General features: G+C 47.8%; 1 pseudogene across 1 annotated transcript in view; it reads left to right on the top strand.

Annotated features, from left to right (window-relative positions):
* Positions 1-17,801, top strand: part of LOC311341063 (protein sidekick-1-like) — a 209,210-nt pseudogene that overhangs the window by 106,036 nt on the left and 85,373 nt on the right. The window contains exon 5 of the transcript XR_014684114.1: positions 6,042-6,175. The product of XR_014684114.1 is annotated as a protein sidekick-1-like (transcript). The remainder of the gene's footprint in view (positions 1-6,041; positions 6,176-17,801) is intronic.

Here is a 17,801-nt window from a genome sequence, read left to right as displayed (position 1 = left end):
TCAGATATTTTGAGCTTGTTAGTGTGTGGGTTTTCTCACTTTGTCTGACGTTGTTACCTCTCCTTATCTGATAGGCAGCAGTTGCGTTGCGTATTGAGCGATTTCACTCTGACACTTGCTCAAACAACTGGCACGGTTGACATTATTTGACGGGGGGGGGGGGTGTGTGGATGCGGGTGTTCTGGGGCGGGTTGAAAATGGAAATGTTGACCTTTCATTCTTTGGATGATTCTGCCGATTTGGCTACTTCTGAACCCTAGAATTTAACATCTCGGCCTGCTTTTTGGCTGCCCGGGGTTTACAGGGAACCAGAGTAGTAACGTGGATGTCTTGGGTGTTAGTAACAGGCTATGATCGACGGCTGCAGTTCCACTTGTGGTGGACACACCCCTCCTGCCCTACGTGTCACAGATGTCTTCCTATTGGTGCTTACGTATGACGGACAGGTCCAGGGAGGACCCACACACAGGCTGCGCTGCGCAGCGGATGCCAGGGTATGGCTGGTGTTAGTTACCGTGCAGAGACACAAACTGTGACACTAATCGTGGTATATTTATTCTTGAAAAGTGCATGTTTTCCGTTAATGGTTCCTTGGAATAGGAGGAGAAATTGCTTTTTAATGGAACGTTCAGACGTTGTACGACACACAACGAAACACCTTGTTGTCAATAACTACACCTAATTATGTTTCTGAGTAGGTTTACGCTGCCTTTACCAAATGTTGTGTTTGTCTTACAAGGGGGCCAAGACACTTTAGTGGACAAACGTATCACTTCCACATTGTTGCCATACACTGCGTATGGAATATCATTATTCCTACTAATCCGACTCCTATGTAAACATTGTATCACAGAAATAGTCGGAACGCACTTACTATTTCTACACCCCCATCCCCCCCCCCCCCCGTTTACTATCATTTTCCAGACAAAAAATATAAACATAAAATGCAAATGACACGAAAAATCGTATGTAAATAGATGGCGAGGCTGCGCATGCGAGGCTGATAACCCCTATAGCGAGGCCAGGGGTTATCGTACTCGGCGCCCCGCGTGGAGGCAACATGCGTGGCTGTGTGGGTGGCTGCTTGGCTGGCATGAACCTAAGACATTGTTTTACGCCAAAAATAACCCCTCCCGCGCCAGCTTTTTCCCCGTTAAAAAAAAAAAACGCTCACCTCCTCCGCGCCCATTTCCCCACAGTCCTGCCCCCGATCCGTGCTGCATCCATCAGCTCGGCGCGCTCTCCTCCGCCTGGCTCCCTCCCCCCTCACCGACTGCTGCTGGGATGTTGATGCAGGGTTTAGGGGGCTTGAGCGCTTCCCTAGCGGAGATTGAGGATGAGGGGCAGGGGGGGGCCCGGGCCCAAGAAAAAAACTGGCAGAGGGCAGGAATTTCCCCCAAATAGATACACACATACTGTAGGTCACACGCACACGCGCGCACACACACACACACACACAAACACACTATTAAAAATGCAGACGACCATACGCGGCTTTGCACACTGACAAGATGCAACCGACATGTGCATGTTAATTGGGTCTTAATTTTTTTTTTTTTTTGTGTGTGTGTGTGTGTGTGTGTGTGTGTGTGTGTGTGTGTGTGTAAGTAGTTGCTGTCACGGTTGTGCTGTGGTCACCCCTGAGTGTTTATGAAATGAGTCTCGGGGCCAGATACTTAATGAAAAACCAATCTGCTGCTCTGCTTTACTTTAGAGTGAGATGGAGGGGCTCTATCTGCGTGTGTGTGTGTGTGTGTGTGCGTGTGTGAGTGTGTGTGCGTGTGTGTCTCTTCCTGTGTTTGTATGTGTACTTTCATGCATGTGCGTACGCTGGGAAACGCTATGTGTGAGGTCACTTGTTGGAGAGAAGGTAGAAAACCTGATTAAAAGGGAGCGAGGGAGGAGGGAGTGCAGTGATGGTTATGTGAGGGAGAGAGAGAGAGAGAGAGAGAGGGAGAGGGAGGGCAGCGATGGTTAGGTTAAAGAGAGAGTGATAGAGGGAGAGAGAGAGAGAGAGGGAGGGCAGCAATGGTTAGGTTAAAGAGAGAGAGAGAGAGAGAGGGAGGGGGAGGGAGGGCAGCGATGGTTAGGTTAAAGAGAGAGAGAGAGAGGGAGGGGGAGGGAGGGCAGCGATGGTTAGGTTAAAGAGAGCGAAAGACAGATAGAGGGACAGAGTTGGTTAGGTGCAGTGATGGTTAGGTGAAAGAGCTATAGAGAGAGAGAGAGAGGGAGAGTAAATGGGTTGCTGGTTGGGTGAATCCGCTGCCAGAGAGCAGTAGTGAGTCGGAGGCGGGGGGGGGGGGGGGAGGGGGGACTAGAGGTGGCCGTGGGAGAGGAGGAGGCGGCTGTTTACTTATTGCTGGTGGGGCGCTGGGAGATTAGAGGGAGGGAGGAAGCCAGAGGAGCGAAAGAGAAGATAGTCTTCATTATTGCCTTTTAATTCCCTCCGTACTTCACCAAGGGACTAAACTATCATATATAACGTGTGTCTCTCTCGCTCCAACTCTCCAGCACTCCGTCTCTCGTGTCTGTGTGTGTGTGTGTGCGTGTGTGTGCACGTATAGCTCGCATTCAATACAATGTTTTACAAATAAGTTTGTTCTTAATTAAAGCTAGAAGTGATTTTACCTGTTTAATTAAAAGTCCACCGTAAAGAACGGAGCATACGTACCGTTTTTGAAACCCTGCTCCAGCTTCAACAAAAGGCAAATGAATTTGCAGATTCATTTTAGAGTTTTTCATGTGAATAAAACCCAGCACATTATTATTAAGTGTGTGCGTGTGTGTGTCTGTGTGTGGCATCTTTGTATTTATATGTGTACTACTACTGAATGAATATGAATGCGTGTGTGCGTGCATGTGTGCGTGTGTGTGTGTGTGTGTGTGTACGCGTACTGTTTCTTAAGTGTTTTCCAAGTAGGGGGTGGTGTGGGCTACGGTTGCATTCATTCGCGGAACAACTTATTAGCCACATGTGGTCTCCTTCAAAGCTGTTCTCCACAAATGAAGCTCGCATCCTAATCATCTCCAGCCTTTAAGAGTCAACTTGTGAATGTCATGTCATCCACTCGCTGCAGCTCTTTGTTGGGAAAAGAGGCACTGCTGGTCTGCCTACAAAAGCCACAAACACACACACACACTCACACACACACACACACAGCTCCCAAACCCAAATGAAGGCTTTAGGCAAATGAATTGCCCATATGAAACCAGCCATGTAAATGGCACCTATGCAAATGGTGGCGTCCTGGCGCGGTTCTAACCTACCGGGTTCTGACCGACTTTGGCTCTGCCCCGTTTCCTGGACGCAGCCATCCATGAACAGCCGGGCTCCCATCTACTTCAAAATGCTAATAACCTGGTGAGTTTGGCTCCCACTAGACCCCGCCCCCCCCCCCTGCCCCCTCCCCCCCCCCACACACACACACACACACCTAACGCCCCCCCCCCCACAACCCCTCCACCTCCTCCTCCTCCTCCTCCTCCGCTCCCCTGCAGGCGGCCCTCCTCCCATGATAAGTTGGCGAGTGCAGGAGCCTCATCGGCTGCATGTTAACCAGCACACATGTTGTACGGCGGGTGAAAAATTAAGCCGGGGGAAAATAAGTGGATCGCTCAATTCAATGAATGTGCGGACTCTGACTCAGGCCTGGACCTGCGGGGGGTGGGCGGGGGGGGGGGGGGGGAGGGGGGGGGGGGGAGGGAGGAAGGAGCAGGGGGAAGGAGCAGGATGAGAATAGTCAGGGGAGGCACCGCGCTTGACCCCCCCCCCCCTCAGGGGGAGCAGTGGGCGATCGGCCCACACACACACATACACGCATACACGCACGCGTGCACAAATGCGCAGGCACACACACAGGCACACACGCACGCACACAGAGGGACGCGCACAAGCACGCACACGCACACAAACGCGCAGGCACACACAGGCGTACACAGGCACGCACGCATGCACGCACACAGAGGGACGCGCACAAACACACACACGCACACACACATACACACACACAGGCACGCACTCACACACACACATGGCCGCAGAGGGACGCGAGCACACACTCATGGAGAGGGATTCCTGAAAGGACAAATTGAGTGTGTGTGAGTGTTCAGGTTGAGGTGTAACACAGGCGCCTCCAGACCACCTCCCGGGAAATCACACTGAATAAAATCAGACCTGAGAAATGGGAGTCCGCCGCACATGTTGCTTCAGTGTGTGAGTGCGAGTTGTGGGGTGTGTGCTTGTTTGTGTGTGTGTGTGTGTGCGGTTTTTTGCGTGTTTGTGTTAATGTGTCAAGCGGTTCCGGCGAAATCTACTTTTTAGTTTTACTTGCATGTGTGCTTTTTACCTGGTCCTCCTACACCCTCCCTACCTAACCTAGCTTTTCTACCCCTTACCCTCTCTATCTCTCTCTGTCTCTCTCTCTCTCTCTCCCTTTCTCTCTCTCTCTCTCGCTCCCTTTATGGAGTCTCCCCACCCAACTGCGGTCACCTCTCCTCTCCCTGTCCTTGTCTCGGTGGCTCTTGTCAACGGGCCCTGCGTGGCAATTCTTCACTGTCTCAGTATCAAATCATCCAGTGCTGCACGTTCTTCCTCTGCTGGTGGTCACACACCCAGAGATCAACTGTGCCTGCTTTCAACCCTGAAATCATGTTCTTTTGTATTGGAACTGTAATGTAACACACACCCACGCCCACACTTTAACACACACACACACACACACACACAGTCCAACATCAACTCACACATGCTCACGCTCACACACACACACACTGATACTCGCATGCTGATACACACACACACACACACACACACACCGATGCACACTGTCAAACACACACACTCACACATACACAGATACACATAGTCAAACACACACATGCACACATATAAACAGATATGCACTGTCAAACACACACACACGGACATACACACACACACACACGCAGACACACACACACACAGACACAGACGCCCCCCCCGGGATTTGCACGTGCCGGGCTACGTGGTTGTCGTCATTGCTTGAAACAATATTTCACGTGAAACAAATTGCGGCTGGCAGATCTCCATGGGCGCGCGTTCAGCCCTGCCGCGGGGGGGCCGTGCGGCGCAGCGTTTCTAAATCACTGTGGTCCTCTGCTGTGATTGTGTTCGGTCCCCCCCGCGGCCGTATTGATTCCAGTTTAGAGCGCGAGAGCTCTGGGGTTGAATTGTGATTAACTCCTTCACTGGCATATTGAAAAGCATAAATAACAGAGCCGGGGAAAGCAAAAAAGATAGAAAGAACACCTCCACCGTTTTTTTTTTTTTTCCTTGCCTTCTGGCGACAAGCTCAGACAAGCTCAGACAACGACGACATCGCAGGGAAAACATCCCGTCTCAGGAACCCAGTGCTTCTATCAATCCCGATAGAGCTAGGGGGGGGGACGCCATCCTCCTCTAGCCCTTCTGATCCAGGGGGGGTGAACCCCCTGTCCCTTTACCCACCTGTAACGGACACGCGCCACAACTCCGCCACGCCACAAACAGAGTAAAACTCAAGCCGTCGTCACCATTGCCAGTTACAAAATGTCCTCACGAATCCGACTCAGGATGGGAATATAAAGCCCGATGTGCTGGTCTCAAATCGGGGCGAACAGGGCTTTTCACTTTCTTTCGCTGCGTTTCTGCAAGAGCGCATTGTTGCCGAACACAAGCCCAGCCAGCAGTAATAAAGTGCTGAGGGAGGGTTCAAAGGTTTCAAATCAACACCATGTAGGCTGGCCCCCCTGTGGAAATACACTTATTAAAATCCCTCCCTCCTTATAGCTTCTTCTTCCACCCCTGTGAATGAGTTTTTCTTCTGTCTCATATCTCACCGCCGCTCGACGGTTCTGGTGTCTGGGGTCGTGCTCTGTTGCCGTCTCCCTCCCAGGAGCTCCGCTATAACCTAGTGTGATTGCTGGGAACGAGATAACCACAAAACAAAACAAAAGCGCCGCTTACATGGCCAAGGTTAAACAGGGCTGCTGTTTAACAAATGTGATCTGTGTCTCTCTTCCAGCGCAATCTCATTGGACAATCAGCTGGTTGTCCTGGCTACGACAGCGGCGGACGCGGGCCGCTACCACGTGGAGGCGGTGAACGAACTGACGGGGGAGAACGCCACGAGCCCCGCCGTCTACCTCAGCGTCTCAGGTAACACACACACACACACACACACGCTTGCTGTTTTTTTTCTGGATGATTCTGAGAGGTCTCGACACTCGATTCACGACGTTTTCCAAGCCCAGCCGCCGTCTCCTGAGGTGAAGTTTGGGTAAACTGCCGAAAAAAATGTTTTTATGCATGGGGCTCGTGAACAACAACAACAATAGCAACCCATTGGAGGCATTGTGCCACCGAGGAAGGCTGCATGGACAGAGTGCTGTGACTGCGTTTACATGGACATTAATACTCCGATATTAACCAGAATAAGGTCTTAATCAGAATATGACGCTGCCATGTAAACACCATTCTCCGATTGCCTTAATTAGATTATGGTCATATTCGGAATAAGCATAATCTGAATAAGGTATGTGGAGTATTCCAATCATATTGGTATTGAGGCACATTCTAGACATGTATACACTGTTATGATATTTTAGTTCAGGAAAGGCCGCCGAGACAGGATCGCTTTTAACTCACTTTATTTGGTTAAGGTTATTGGTCTATTGTCTATCGTCTATGAAACAAAAGGAGAGGGATCGTATATAACACGCGCGGAGCGTCTCTAAGCTTTACATCTAATCGATACGCCGCCCAAGAGATTCTGATTCTAAGATGACGGAGTCCGAGTTAAATAAGAAGGTAGAGGTGGGCGTGTTCTGTGGCTTTAAAAGCCTGCCCCCTTTCATCTATGTATGATCAGCTGCTGCCTGGTTGTGCAGCAGTCTTAAGGCTTATGTTATGTTTACTCAGTATTGTGGCTATGGGAGAATATTATGGCTGAAATATGTTACAACACCTTAATCGCATTATAACGTCCTTTCAGAATATTCGCAGCATTTTGCGACAAGCCGACAACTGAGTCACATTATGGCAACAAACTGACTTCAGAGCTGCCAACTCTCACGGTTTCACTGTGTGACACACGCTCCCCGACGGTAGAGTGAGACAGCGGGAGAAACCTCAAGACCCCCCCATAAACAATCCCGATCGCCCGCAATCCAACACTCCCCCCCCCTGTCAACAATCCTGATCGCCCGCAATCCAACACTCCCCCCCCGTCAACAATCCCGATCGCCCGCAATCCAACACTCCTCTCCCCTCCCCCCGTCAACAATTACACCCGCGGATCCCGCTATAAGGTATGCATTACAAGATTCTACAGAATCTCACTCCGGCCAAAACCTAAAAGTTGGCAGCCCTGTGACTTACAACGCGTGTTGTTTACTCGTGACACACGAGTCTCACATTTGTTATGTTGTATGCGAGCAGATACCGTTTACGTTTCGCGAGCACATAACGTTTAAGTTTCATATTTTCAAAGTTGTTCGTGAGCATAATAATCAATAAGAAAACCGAAATTATAGTATAGGGTAGAGCGTTGCTATGGAAATGTAACCCTTATCTTTGGTCTGGTAGCGTCCTCCGGTCACTTCAGGATCGTGGGAACATTCGGGTTACAAATAAATAAGTCAGTGCAGTTGTTCTCAGTGTTTGTGAGAAACACTGCTTAATCAGTCTATGCTGGGCTACATGTAAACGGGGAATATGAACAGAGTATTCTTTTAATAACTCATGTAAACACCTTAATCGCAATATTACCATAATCAGAATAAGGTCCATAATCGGGTTAAGGTTGTCCATGTAAACGCAGTCAGTAAAACAATACAGTATCTATGTGATTCCCAGGCTGCATAATAGGCGCTACAGTGTGATCATGGTATCCCAAGCAGTCGAAATGTACCCAAAAAAATGATTGGATTGTGTTGTCCATTTACTACGCAACGCACATGGTGCATTGCGCAGGAAGTGAATCGGGCCGGACATTACGGGAGCCTGTTTGCAATCCGGGTGAGAGTTCAATTTACATTGGAGTTATAATAAATCAATGAAACGCTACAAGCTTTGTATCAATACACAATTGTATTTGCCCTAGTGAGTTGCCTGGCATATCACCGCACGTGTCACGAAGAAAGCCCCCAGAGAAAAGAAGGTTCAACTTGGCTTTGAAACTCTCGCTGTCTTCAAATGAATACAAGTGGCAGTTTAGAATACTGCATTGATAAACATAGCTGTTAAACGATTGGTCAAACGTCCATGCAGCGATGCTTAATTAATCGAATGAGAGACGGCATGACTAATTTGATTCGCACATCGGTATTCATTGCCAGTTTCAAATTGTGTGATGCTCTTCAGTCTACCAACAACAACCCCGAGCAAGATTGGCTAGGGTGATTCTGCCAGGGGTGCGGAGGAGTGGGGGCCGGGCACTGAGAAAAGCATATGTTCTTTTTTTAAAACCAGAAAGTTAAAGTAGAATTCTGCAGGCACATTCAGCGTAACACAAATAGCCATGGTTAAATCCACAGAATGCATTTCATAGATAGCGTTCTCATTTGTCTTACATTTTTTAGGCAACTTGGAGGCCGATACAATTTCGAAAATCGGTGGGATGTCTGTTTAAGTGCAGTATGTATGATATCACATTAGAGTGCGGCGATCCAATATTGCACTACTTAATACTGTATTATCAGAATACTGATCCACGTGACTTAGCTTCTCTTGATGCCAAGGCTGAACCGCTGCTCTGTCACGCACGCCTTTGATTGATCCATCCACAGCCCCGTCTATTACTCCACCATTCATTCACACTGGCTCCAACTGTCTATTGACGTTTCAAGCAAAACCCGTTGTCCAAGACCCGTACCACTCCAGCTTGTTATTCAAGCTCAAACATGTGTTCGCCTATCTGAGCGCCCTGCTTGCCGTCTTGATTGAAAGCCAGTGCAGTACAGCCAGCTAGGCACTTTCTCCGCTCACTTCTGCCAGTGGAGAAGACCCAAACTCTCGGGCATGACGGAGTTAATCGCAACTGCCTTTGTGTCTCTCTCCGGCTCTATCTCCGGCTCCGGCTTTATCTGGGGCTCTTCATCTCTCCCCTTCAGAGTGAAGGGGATTGAGTCTGATGTGCCAGAGTCCTCCAGTCAGAGGGTGTGCCATGGTTAAAGAAGAGAGCGAGGCGGGAACAGGAGATAAAGGGAGAGGGAGGGAAAGAGATCTGTCCCTGGTGGCGTTGTGGAGTTTTAATTAGATTCTCTTTACGGGGTTGTATCCTTTGGCATCTACTGATGTGAACGTGCGCACAGGGCCGTGCGCCGCCGCTCACACACACACGTATGACGCGTACACCCGCGTACACATTGGTACACCCGCACACACACGCACACACACACACACCTTGTTATAGTTGTCAAAAGCTCCCATGGTGGTTATAAGGAATTGTAAGGGCCTCGTAAGACTTCATAGGATAGTCTTTCGCCGTAAACGTGTGTGTGTGTGTGTGTGTGTGTGTGTGTGTGTGTGTGTGTGTGTGTGTGTGTGTGTGCATGAGTTTGTGTCGGTGTGTTTATCGTGTACAATAAACTTTTCCTTGTATACATGTTTTATTGCCATAACAAAAAAAACCATTTGATTGAAAACACATCTTTGGTTGGAAAACAACTAAATGAACGTGCAGGTGCACAACCGGAGGCGAGGACGGAGTTAACTGTGAAGTGAAATGGTACTAAGATAAGGAGGAACCAGTAGCTTAACTCGCTGCAGAAGATCACGCTAATGCAATTTCCATCCATGCTCCCTGACTTTTTAAAATGAAGCTTTGATTTTCTGAACCCACCGGAATACCGACTTTATGCCTAGACACAGCCATCATACTCAGTGGTCAAGTATGGCTGAAAGAACCAATGTCCGCCTTCATAGACAAACCTGTCATTTGCAACGTCACGCTATGCACCGATGTTAACTGGAGCTCTTGGACCAGCGCAGGCATTGACTCCCCCCCTCCCCCCCTCCCCCCCCCAGGTACACATCTGCACCTCTGGATAAGACCACGTCCCCTATAGTCCTACCTGTCACCTCTGGCGGGGGCGTCTGGGGAATGGGTGGGCACGGTGCCAGCGCGCCAGCTGCTCTGTTTTATTTAACCTTCATTCACCTGCACAACATCAACGTGCTCTTTTTTTCAGCTCGCCGAGGAGGCAGGAGGGATCTGGAGTAGGATGGGGAACCTACGTGGGTTGTTGAATGCAGGGCGCTCTCCTTTTCGCGTGGAGACGGTTGACAGGGAGCTGCAATGCCAGCCAAATGTCAGGCAGAATGTCACCGGAGCCAGAGACTGCTCTGTTGTTTGTGGCGGTGTTTGGGAATGTGCGTGGGTGTCTCTCCAAACCAATGCCAAAAATCATTTTGAAATTGATTTTGTGTCCTATGAATATCTATAAACTTGTTTAAAAGCCGCAGAGGTATACAAACACACACACACACACACACACAGGCACACACACACACACACACACACATGCACACAAAGTTGCGTATGTTAATGCGAAATGAATACTCACAAAAGTGCTATCACTCGGTTTCACCTTCTACTTTATTCTTCTTTCCCCGGGGTAAGCATTTCCTCTCTCCTTCTCTGTCTCTGTTTTTATAGCCTCTTTCTCTCTCCCGGGCTGTCTCTCTCTTTCCTATCTATTAGACGGTCTCTTCAGGATCTGAAGGCAGAAGTTCATGGTTGTCAATCAAAATTTCCATTTCTAAAAATGCCATATTTCTCTTCAGAAAAAGCCCCACCAGAATAAATGAGATACCTCTTTTTATTCTCCTATTTCTCTGATTTAAACATTCACGCTCAACAGCGAAGAACAGAGGGAGAGCGGAGAAGCGGTAATGGTGGGGGTGGCTGTGGGGGTGGCGGTGGGTGTTGGAGAGAGCGACAAAGGAAGGAATTTAATGAAGCAAGGTACTGCTTGCAAGTTCTAGGAAGTGTACTGTACTGATTATTTTATGTCTCGCGAGCGCACGTACGTACATTAGGATGCAACAACATCACGGGTGCCAGCTGGGCCCGTGGTCTGGTCACAGAACAACTCAAGCTTCATTTGCATCACGTGTGTGTGGGGCCCAGGGCGGTCACACAGCCCTGACCCTGGAACAGCCTCCCGGTCGGCCCATGGTGTTCCCCTGATCTGGTCTATCGGTCTACTCTTGATCTTATTTTGCTTGTCTATTGGTTGTCTATGGGTCTGGTCTTGATCTTCTATTGCTTGTCTATTGCTTGTCTATGGGTCTGGTCTTGATCTTCTATTGCTTGTCTATTGGTTGTCTATGGGTTATCTATTGTTCTGCTTGTGATCTTCTATTGGTCTAGTGGTTATCTATTGTTCTGCTTATGATCTTCTATTGGTTGTCTATTGGTTATCTATTAATCTGCATGTGATCTTCTAATGGTTGTCTATCGGTCTGCCCTTTACCTTCTATTGGTCTAGTGGTTATCTATTGGTCTGCCCCTGATCTTCTATTGGTCTATTGGTCTGCCCCTGATCTTCTATTGGTCTAGTGGTTATCTATTGGTCTGCTCTTTACCTTCTATTGGTCTAGTGGTTATCTATTGGTCTGCCCCTGATCTTCTATTGGTCTATTGGTTATCTATTGGTCTGCTCTTTACCTTCTATTGGTCTAGTGGTTATCTATTGGTCTGCCCCTGATCTTCTATTGGTCTATTGGTTATCTATTGGTCTGCCCCTGATCTTCTATTGGTCTATTGGTTATCTATTGGTCTGCTCTTTACCTTCTATTGGTCTAGTGGTTATCTATTGGTCTGCCCCATATCTTCTATTCTATTATCTATCTTTCTGCTGCTTTCTCTGCTATGAGGCGTCTCTCGGTCTGATCTAGGAAAATAACCCGATAAACTAATGCCTTTAATCAGTGTGGAGCTGCCCGCTGCCCGCTGGCTACCAGCCTGCCCGCATTTTGCCTGGACAGCTTGCTAAAAAGTGATCTCATTAGAGAATCAGCCCACCTATAGTAAGCTGAAGAGCTCTCTCTCTCTCAGTCAAGATTTACAACCCAAAGGGATTTGTTGCCATGGAGAACGTAAATTGACGTTGCTGACACGCATTCTGTTAAATAAGATGCAACATAGGATAACGATTTTAATTGTCAAAATTAAACACATTGCAATCAAATCATCTAAAAATATAATGACATATAATATATATAATATATATAATATATGACAGCCATGTCATATATCAACATGCTTTAAACGCTTATTAATTACAAGCTGAACAACAACTGCTGTGTGTGTGTGTGTGTGTGTGTGTGTGTGTGTGTGTGTGTGTGTGTGTGTGTGTGTGTGTGTGTGTGTGTGTTGTGTGTATACGCGAGTGTGAGTGTGTGTGTGTGTGTGTTAATTTGTGTCTAAATGCTTTTGGGAAAGAGAGAAACAAAGAGAGATCCAACGGCCGCAGGGTATTCTTCTGGGTGACAGGAGTTTAAATTCTCCTTCAATTAATCAAACTCTGAACATACCTGCCTGCCATCATACCCTCCTTCTCCCTTATCCCTCTCTATCCTTCTCTCTCTCCCTCTCGCTCTCTCTCTCTCTCCCTCTCTCTCTCTCTCTCTCTCTCTCTCCCTCTCTCTCTCCCTCTCTATCTTTCGATCTCGCTCTCTCTCTCTCGCTCTCTCTCCACTCCGTCTTCGTCTTCCTGTCTCTCCATCTCACACATTAACATCGGGCTGTCAGTCAGAGCAGCAGTGAGTGGGCCCTCTTGCCCGGGAGAGTGTTGGCGCGTCTGCCTCTTCCTCCTCTGTTCTCAGCACTGGCGCCTCGCACTCTTTTTTTTTACACCAGTTAGAGCGGCAGTATCTCCTCACAGAAATTGCTTATGCACACAGCCGTACACACACTGCGCATTGCCAACTGCACTCACAAACACAGACACATAAACACACAAGCATACACACTCACACAGCCATACACGCGTACGCATGCAAACACACCCACACACACACACACACACACACACACACACACACACACACACACACTCACATCCATAAATCGACAACCATACACACTCACACAGCCATACGCACATGCACATTCACACTATCGCAGCCATACACACACGCACACAGACATTCATTTTACCATACATACACACACACACACACACACACACACACACTCATACAACCCTACACACACACACACACACACACTCAGAGACCCACATACTCAAACACACTCAGAGACCGACATGCCCACACAGAATAAAACATACCATAGACTATCACACACACAATAGACACACAGGTGGATAGACCACACACACACACACACAGACACACACACACACACACACACACACACACACACGCAGAAGAACACGCACACACTTAGACGAATACACACACAGACAAAAGCCAGACAGACACACTCGTACATGTCACAATCGCGTTGACAGAGCAAAGCCAGCAGGAACAACAAATTGGTCGGGGAGCGTCAACAGACCAGCGCGCTCGCTCCCAGGTACCCCGAAGGTGTCCTTCTGTCGTCTGCGTCACCGGGAGATACAGACCGTCGTCGGCTGGGAGGGGAGAGGAGACGGAGGGGGGGGGTGGGGTGGGGGGGGGGGAGTTGTTTGTGTTCTACTCCGTGGAGGGGAAGGACGTCCTTGGGTTGATTATGTGATTGGGTCGGCCCGGAGTTGATTGCAGCTTCCTTGGGCACACTTGGTTCTGCGTCCTGCCCTTTTTACACCCCGCCCGACACGCACGTATGTCTCATAAGCGTGCACACAGACACACACACACACACAGATTTGCACACATATAGACACACACGCTCCTTCCCTGTAACTACGGATGTGGTCTTACGTCGTTAATGAGAAATGAGGACCTTGAAGATCAGACACACGTACACTAACACGTACATGTACATATACACACACACACACACACACACATGCAAACTTCCTCCCTAGGAATGTTTTTAAGAATGCAAGGTTAGTGTGTTAAAAGCATTGAAAGTGTATCCTCATGGGAGCGAGACAGAGAGAGAGAGAGAGAGAGAAGAGAGAGAGAGAGAGAGAGAGAGAGAGAGAATTTGTGTGTATGGGTGGGTGTGTGTGTGTGTGTGTGTGTGTGTGTGCGCGCGTGCAGTTGCACACTCACACACATCAACATGTATGCCATTTGTTTCTTCCTCTAATCCTCTTTTCTCCGAGCCAGATGTTTCCTATCCACTTCATAGGTTCTTAAATGAGAGTCTCCCGTGTGCATCTGTGTGTGCACGTGGGTGTGTGTAGGCCTTTGCTTCAGGTCCCATCCCAGTTGCTTTGTGGCATGTCTAATTGCAGGTATTTTGGTGTCCCCAGAGATCAAGAGGGTCTGTCCCTTTTTCCCTATTTCTTTGTAGTGTAGTTAATTTCTCTGCACTCGCATGGTTTGCAAATAGTTTCATGGAAAGCTCTTGAGGTTTCAAGCATATATCCTTCTGCTCTCTCATTCCGTAGCGCCCATATTTGGCAGCCAAGGCGAAGGGCCTGATACAGTTAGAGATTAGGTGTTGTTGAACAGTCTGCAGCCGCCTTACTGTAGAGCATTACAGCTCTAGGTGGCAACTAATCAGCCTGTCGGCGTGTATTGACTTTCTCCCGTAAAGATTAAGCTACATAGGGATGTCGGACTGGGGGGGGGGGGGCTGGCTCATTACAGCACTGCTTAGCGATGCGGCAGAATGTCTTATCTCGGTGGATCTGCTTTTTTGCATTGACGAAAACCAAAAAGGAGCGACATCTCGTCGTCGAAAGGTCAACACGTCGATTCAAGCCCAAAACCATAACTAAGGAAAACCCTGAAAGAAAGTTGCATTTTAATGGCCACATGCCATTGAAGCTTTTAAAGCTTCACACCTGCCTGTGTTGCCTCCCTGGCCTTTGAAAAAACGAAGGACAAACACTTCTGTCTGCGAGTCCATCTGTTAGGGCTTCACAATGTTTGAGTGTATGGGTAGGAGTTTTGTGCTTTTCTGGCATATTTTTTTTATGTATGTGCATTTCATTACATTCAACTCTTCATACGAAGATAAAGATTAGTATGGGGTTGCATCAGTGTTTTAAGTTATTGGCAGAATAGCTGTATGTATCAGGTTACCAGGTCAAGGACACAGAAGAAAGACAACTGCGAGGTGAGCCGAGAGTGCAATCAATTTCGACAATGCGTCTTTCAAACTCACCTCAACGCTTTACCATATGAATTTTTTCCGTTGGTTCGAATCGTATACAATCCCAGTTGATCAAGTTTGTTAGCCTGCTTCAATGGTTGCAGCTACCTGTGTTTGTGGGCCAATGTGTTTCATATCTGCCATTGGAGAATAGTGAATCTTAACACGGGACAAAACCAACCTTTCCGACCTGTGAAGGCAATATTAAAAGAGAGCATAATGTAGGGCTGGGCGATAAAACGATAACGATGTATTGCGATAGACACGTAATCAATATCAATAGAAAATGCGTTCGATAGAAGGTTTCGATAATTTTTTTCCTCGTTGGAAGTTAACGGAGCAAAGAGTCTAGCTCCGCTTTGAACCAGAGGTTGCGAAGCAAGGTTGGTTGCATGAACAAAGGCACGCGTCCTCTGATACCTGTGGAGAGCAACGTATGGAGCGACACGCCAATGGCCAATCATGTAACAGTATCAAGTTTGGCTGCGCCATCTCGTCTCGCGTGTGTTTCATAACAGAAACAGTGCGATGTGAGAAACGAAAGATGAGTACCGCAACGAGCGAGGAAATTTTAATGTTTACATTTAACACTGCAAATGTTTTTAGAACACTTTTTGGTAGCACATGTTTTTGAGCACTTTATAATTGATAATTGTTAAGTTTTCATTGTGATGTTCATTTTCATTCAGACTTATGTTTATATTTATTTGAGTTTTCCATGGTTGTGTTGACATTCCTTTTCCCTGTCTGCCTACAATCAGGGGAAGGTTAAGTTTAAAATAAAACTGTTTACGTTTATATTTTTCTCCTGGTCCTTATTTTAAATAGGTCATAAAAATGATCAATAATTATCGATATCGACCAATATCAAACACTTATATCGTGATACAGTTTTCAGCCATATCACCCAGCCCTAGCATAATGGCTGCATGTTGCAATGTTGCAAGGTTGTCGCAAAAGCCTGTATTTCAACACAGCACGTGTCCTTAATCTCTGATGACATGTCATGGTCATTTTATGATCAATTTGTAACATTGCTCCTTTGAGGAAGCGCTGGTACGCATGAGCCAATAAAGAAGCGTACGGTCCAGGCTCCAGTCTGCAGTCTGGATGAGTCTCCATCAGGAGTGACGCACGCTCTGCAGGCCATTACCCGGTATTCATCTCCTCTGCTCCGGGGAGTGATCAAAGATTCAGGGGCAGGATTTCATTTCACCATATCTGTGGAAGTGGGAAAGAAATTGGGAACAAAATGACAAACAACATGCCTTTTAGACGTCCAGTTTTAGGATGTGCTGCGCCGCGGTATCTAGGTCAAACCACTGCTCTGTGGCCATGGAAGCGGGTTCTGCCGCCATGCCTCACTGCACCTGGAACACCATGGCAACCTGTCCCAAACACACAAACCCAAACACAGCCGCAACGAAACGATTATTGATCCGTGGCGTTACGCGTTGTCGTTATAACCGATTGATCAGTGCAGGGCGATACCCTGGAAGAGATGGCGATGGAGGCTTGTGTGCCACTTGTACCGTCGTTTGGTTTTTAATGCGTGACGCTGGTGTCTCCTGGTAACCTTGCGAACACACCGTGGATGAATCGTGGACATTCGCGACACACTTCACCTTGACACCGTAGATAATGCATTGACACTGTAGATCATGCATCAGGCATTTAGGTTTTATCATGACATTACCTCCTGGAGGATTGGTTGTAGCCACTCATGTATTATTGCTGTATTCTTAGTAGGCACGTGACACACCCGGGCCATTGGAAGATCTGAGGGCAAACAGTGCTGTCTGTGAGTCCATCTGTTAGTGCTTACCAATGTGTGAGTGTATCTGAATCTGCATGCTGCTATTTACTCACCCTGTCAGTCGTCAGTTAAAGGCAATATTTAATGAGCTATTCTTGGCCAGTCCTAGTTATGACATTGTTGAGATTAGGACAAAACAGTGGTGGTATATTTGTGCTTTTTGTTTTGCCCTATTTTCTTGAAGTAAGCATGTATGTATGAAGTGAAATATTGGCATGGGGTCGCACCAGGGTTTAAGTTGAGAGGGAGAATAAGTGGAAGAAGCACCAGCTAAAGCCAGTAAAGAACCGCTCGGTCCGGGTGCAAATGAGTCTCCATCAGGAGTGAAGCATGCTCTGCAGGCCATTACCCCGGATCCATCCCCTCTCCTCTGGGGAGTGATGAAAGATTTAGGGGCTGGGTTTTATTTCACCATATCTGTGGAAGCGGGAAGGAAATTGGGAACACAAAGACAAACAAGGTGCATCTCAACGTCTTATTTTAGGATCAGATGCACGGCGGTATCTAGGGTAAATCCACTGTCCTGTGTTCACCGGAACGGCTTTCTTCTGCAGCATGATCTATTGGTCCCCCCTGAACCTGTTGGAACACCATGGCAACCGGTCCCGGCCGCATCGATCCGCGTCGTTATTCACGGTCGTCATAACTAATTGATCAGCGCCCGGCGATACACTGGAAGAGACGGAGAGGATGGTGGAGTTCAGCTTTTGATGGCATTGGTTTAT

This window comes from Micromesistius poutassou (assembly GCF_964030765.1).
Source record: "Micromesistius poutassou genome assembly, chromosome: 3".
NCBI lineage: Eukaryota > Metazoa > Chordata > Actinopteri > Gadiformes > Gadidae > Micromesistius > Micromesistius poutassou.
The sequence above is the reverse complement of the archived record's forward strand: the minus strand, read 5'-3'. Positions and strand labels throughout refer to the sequence as shown.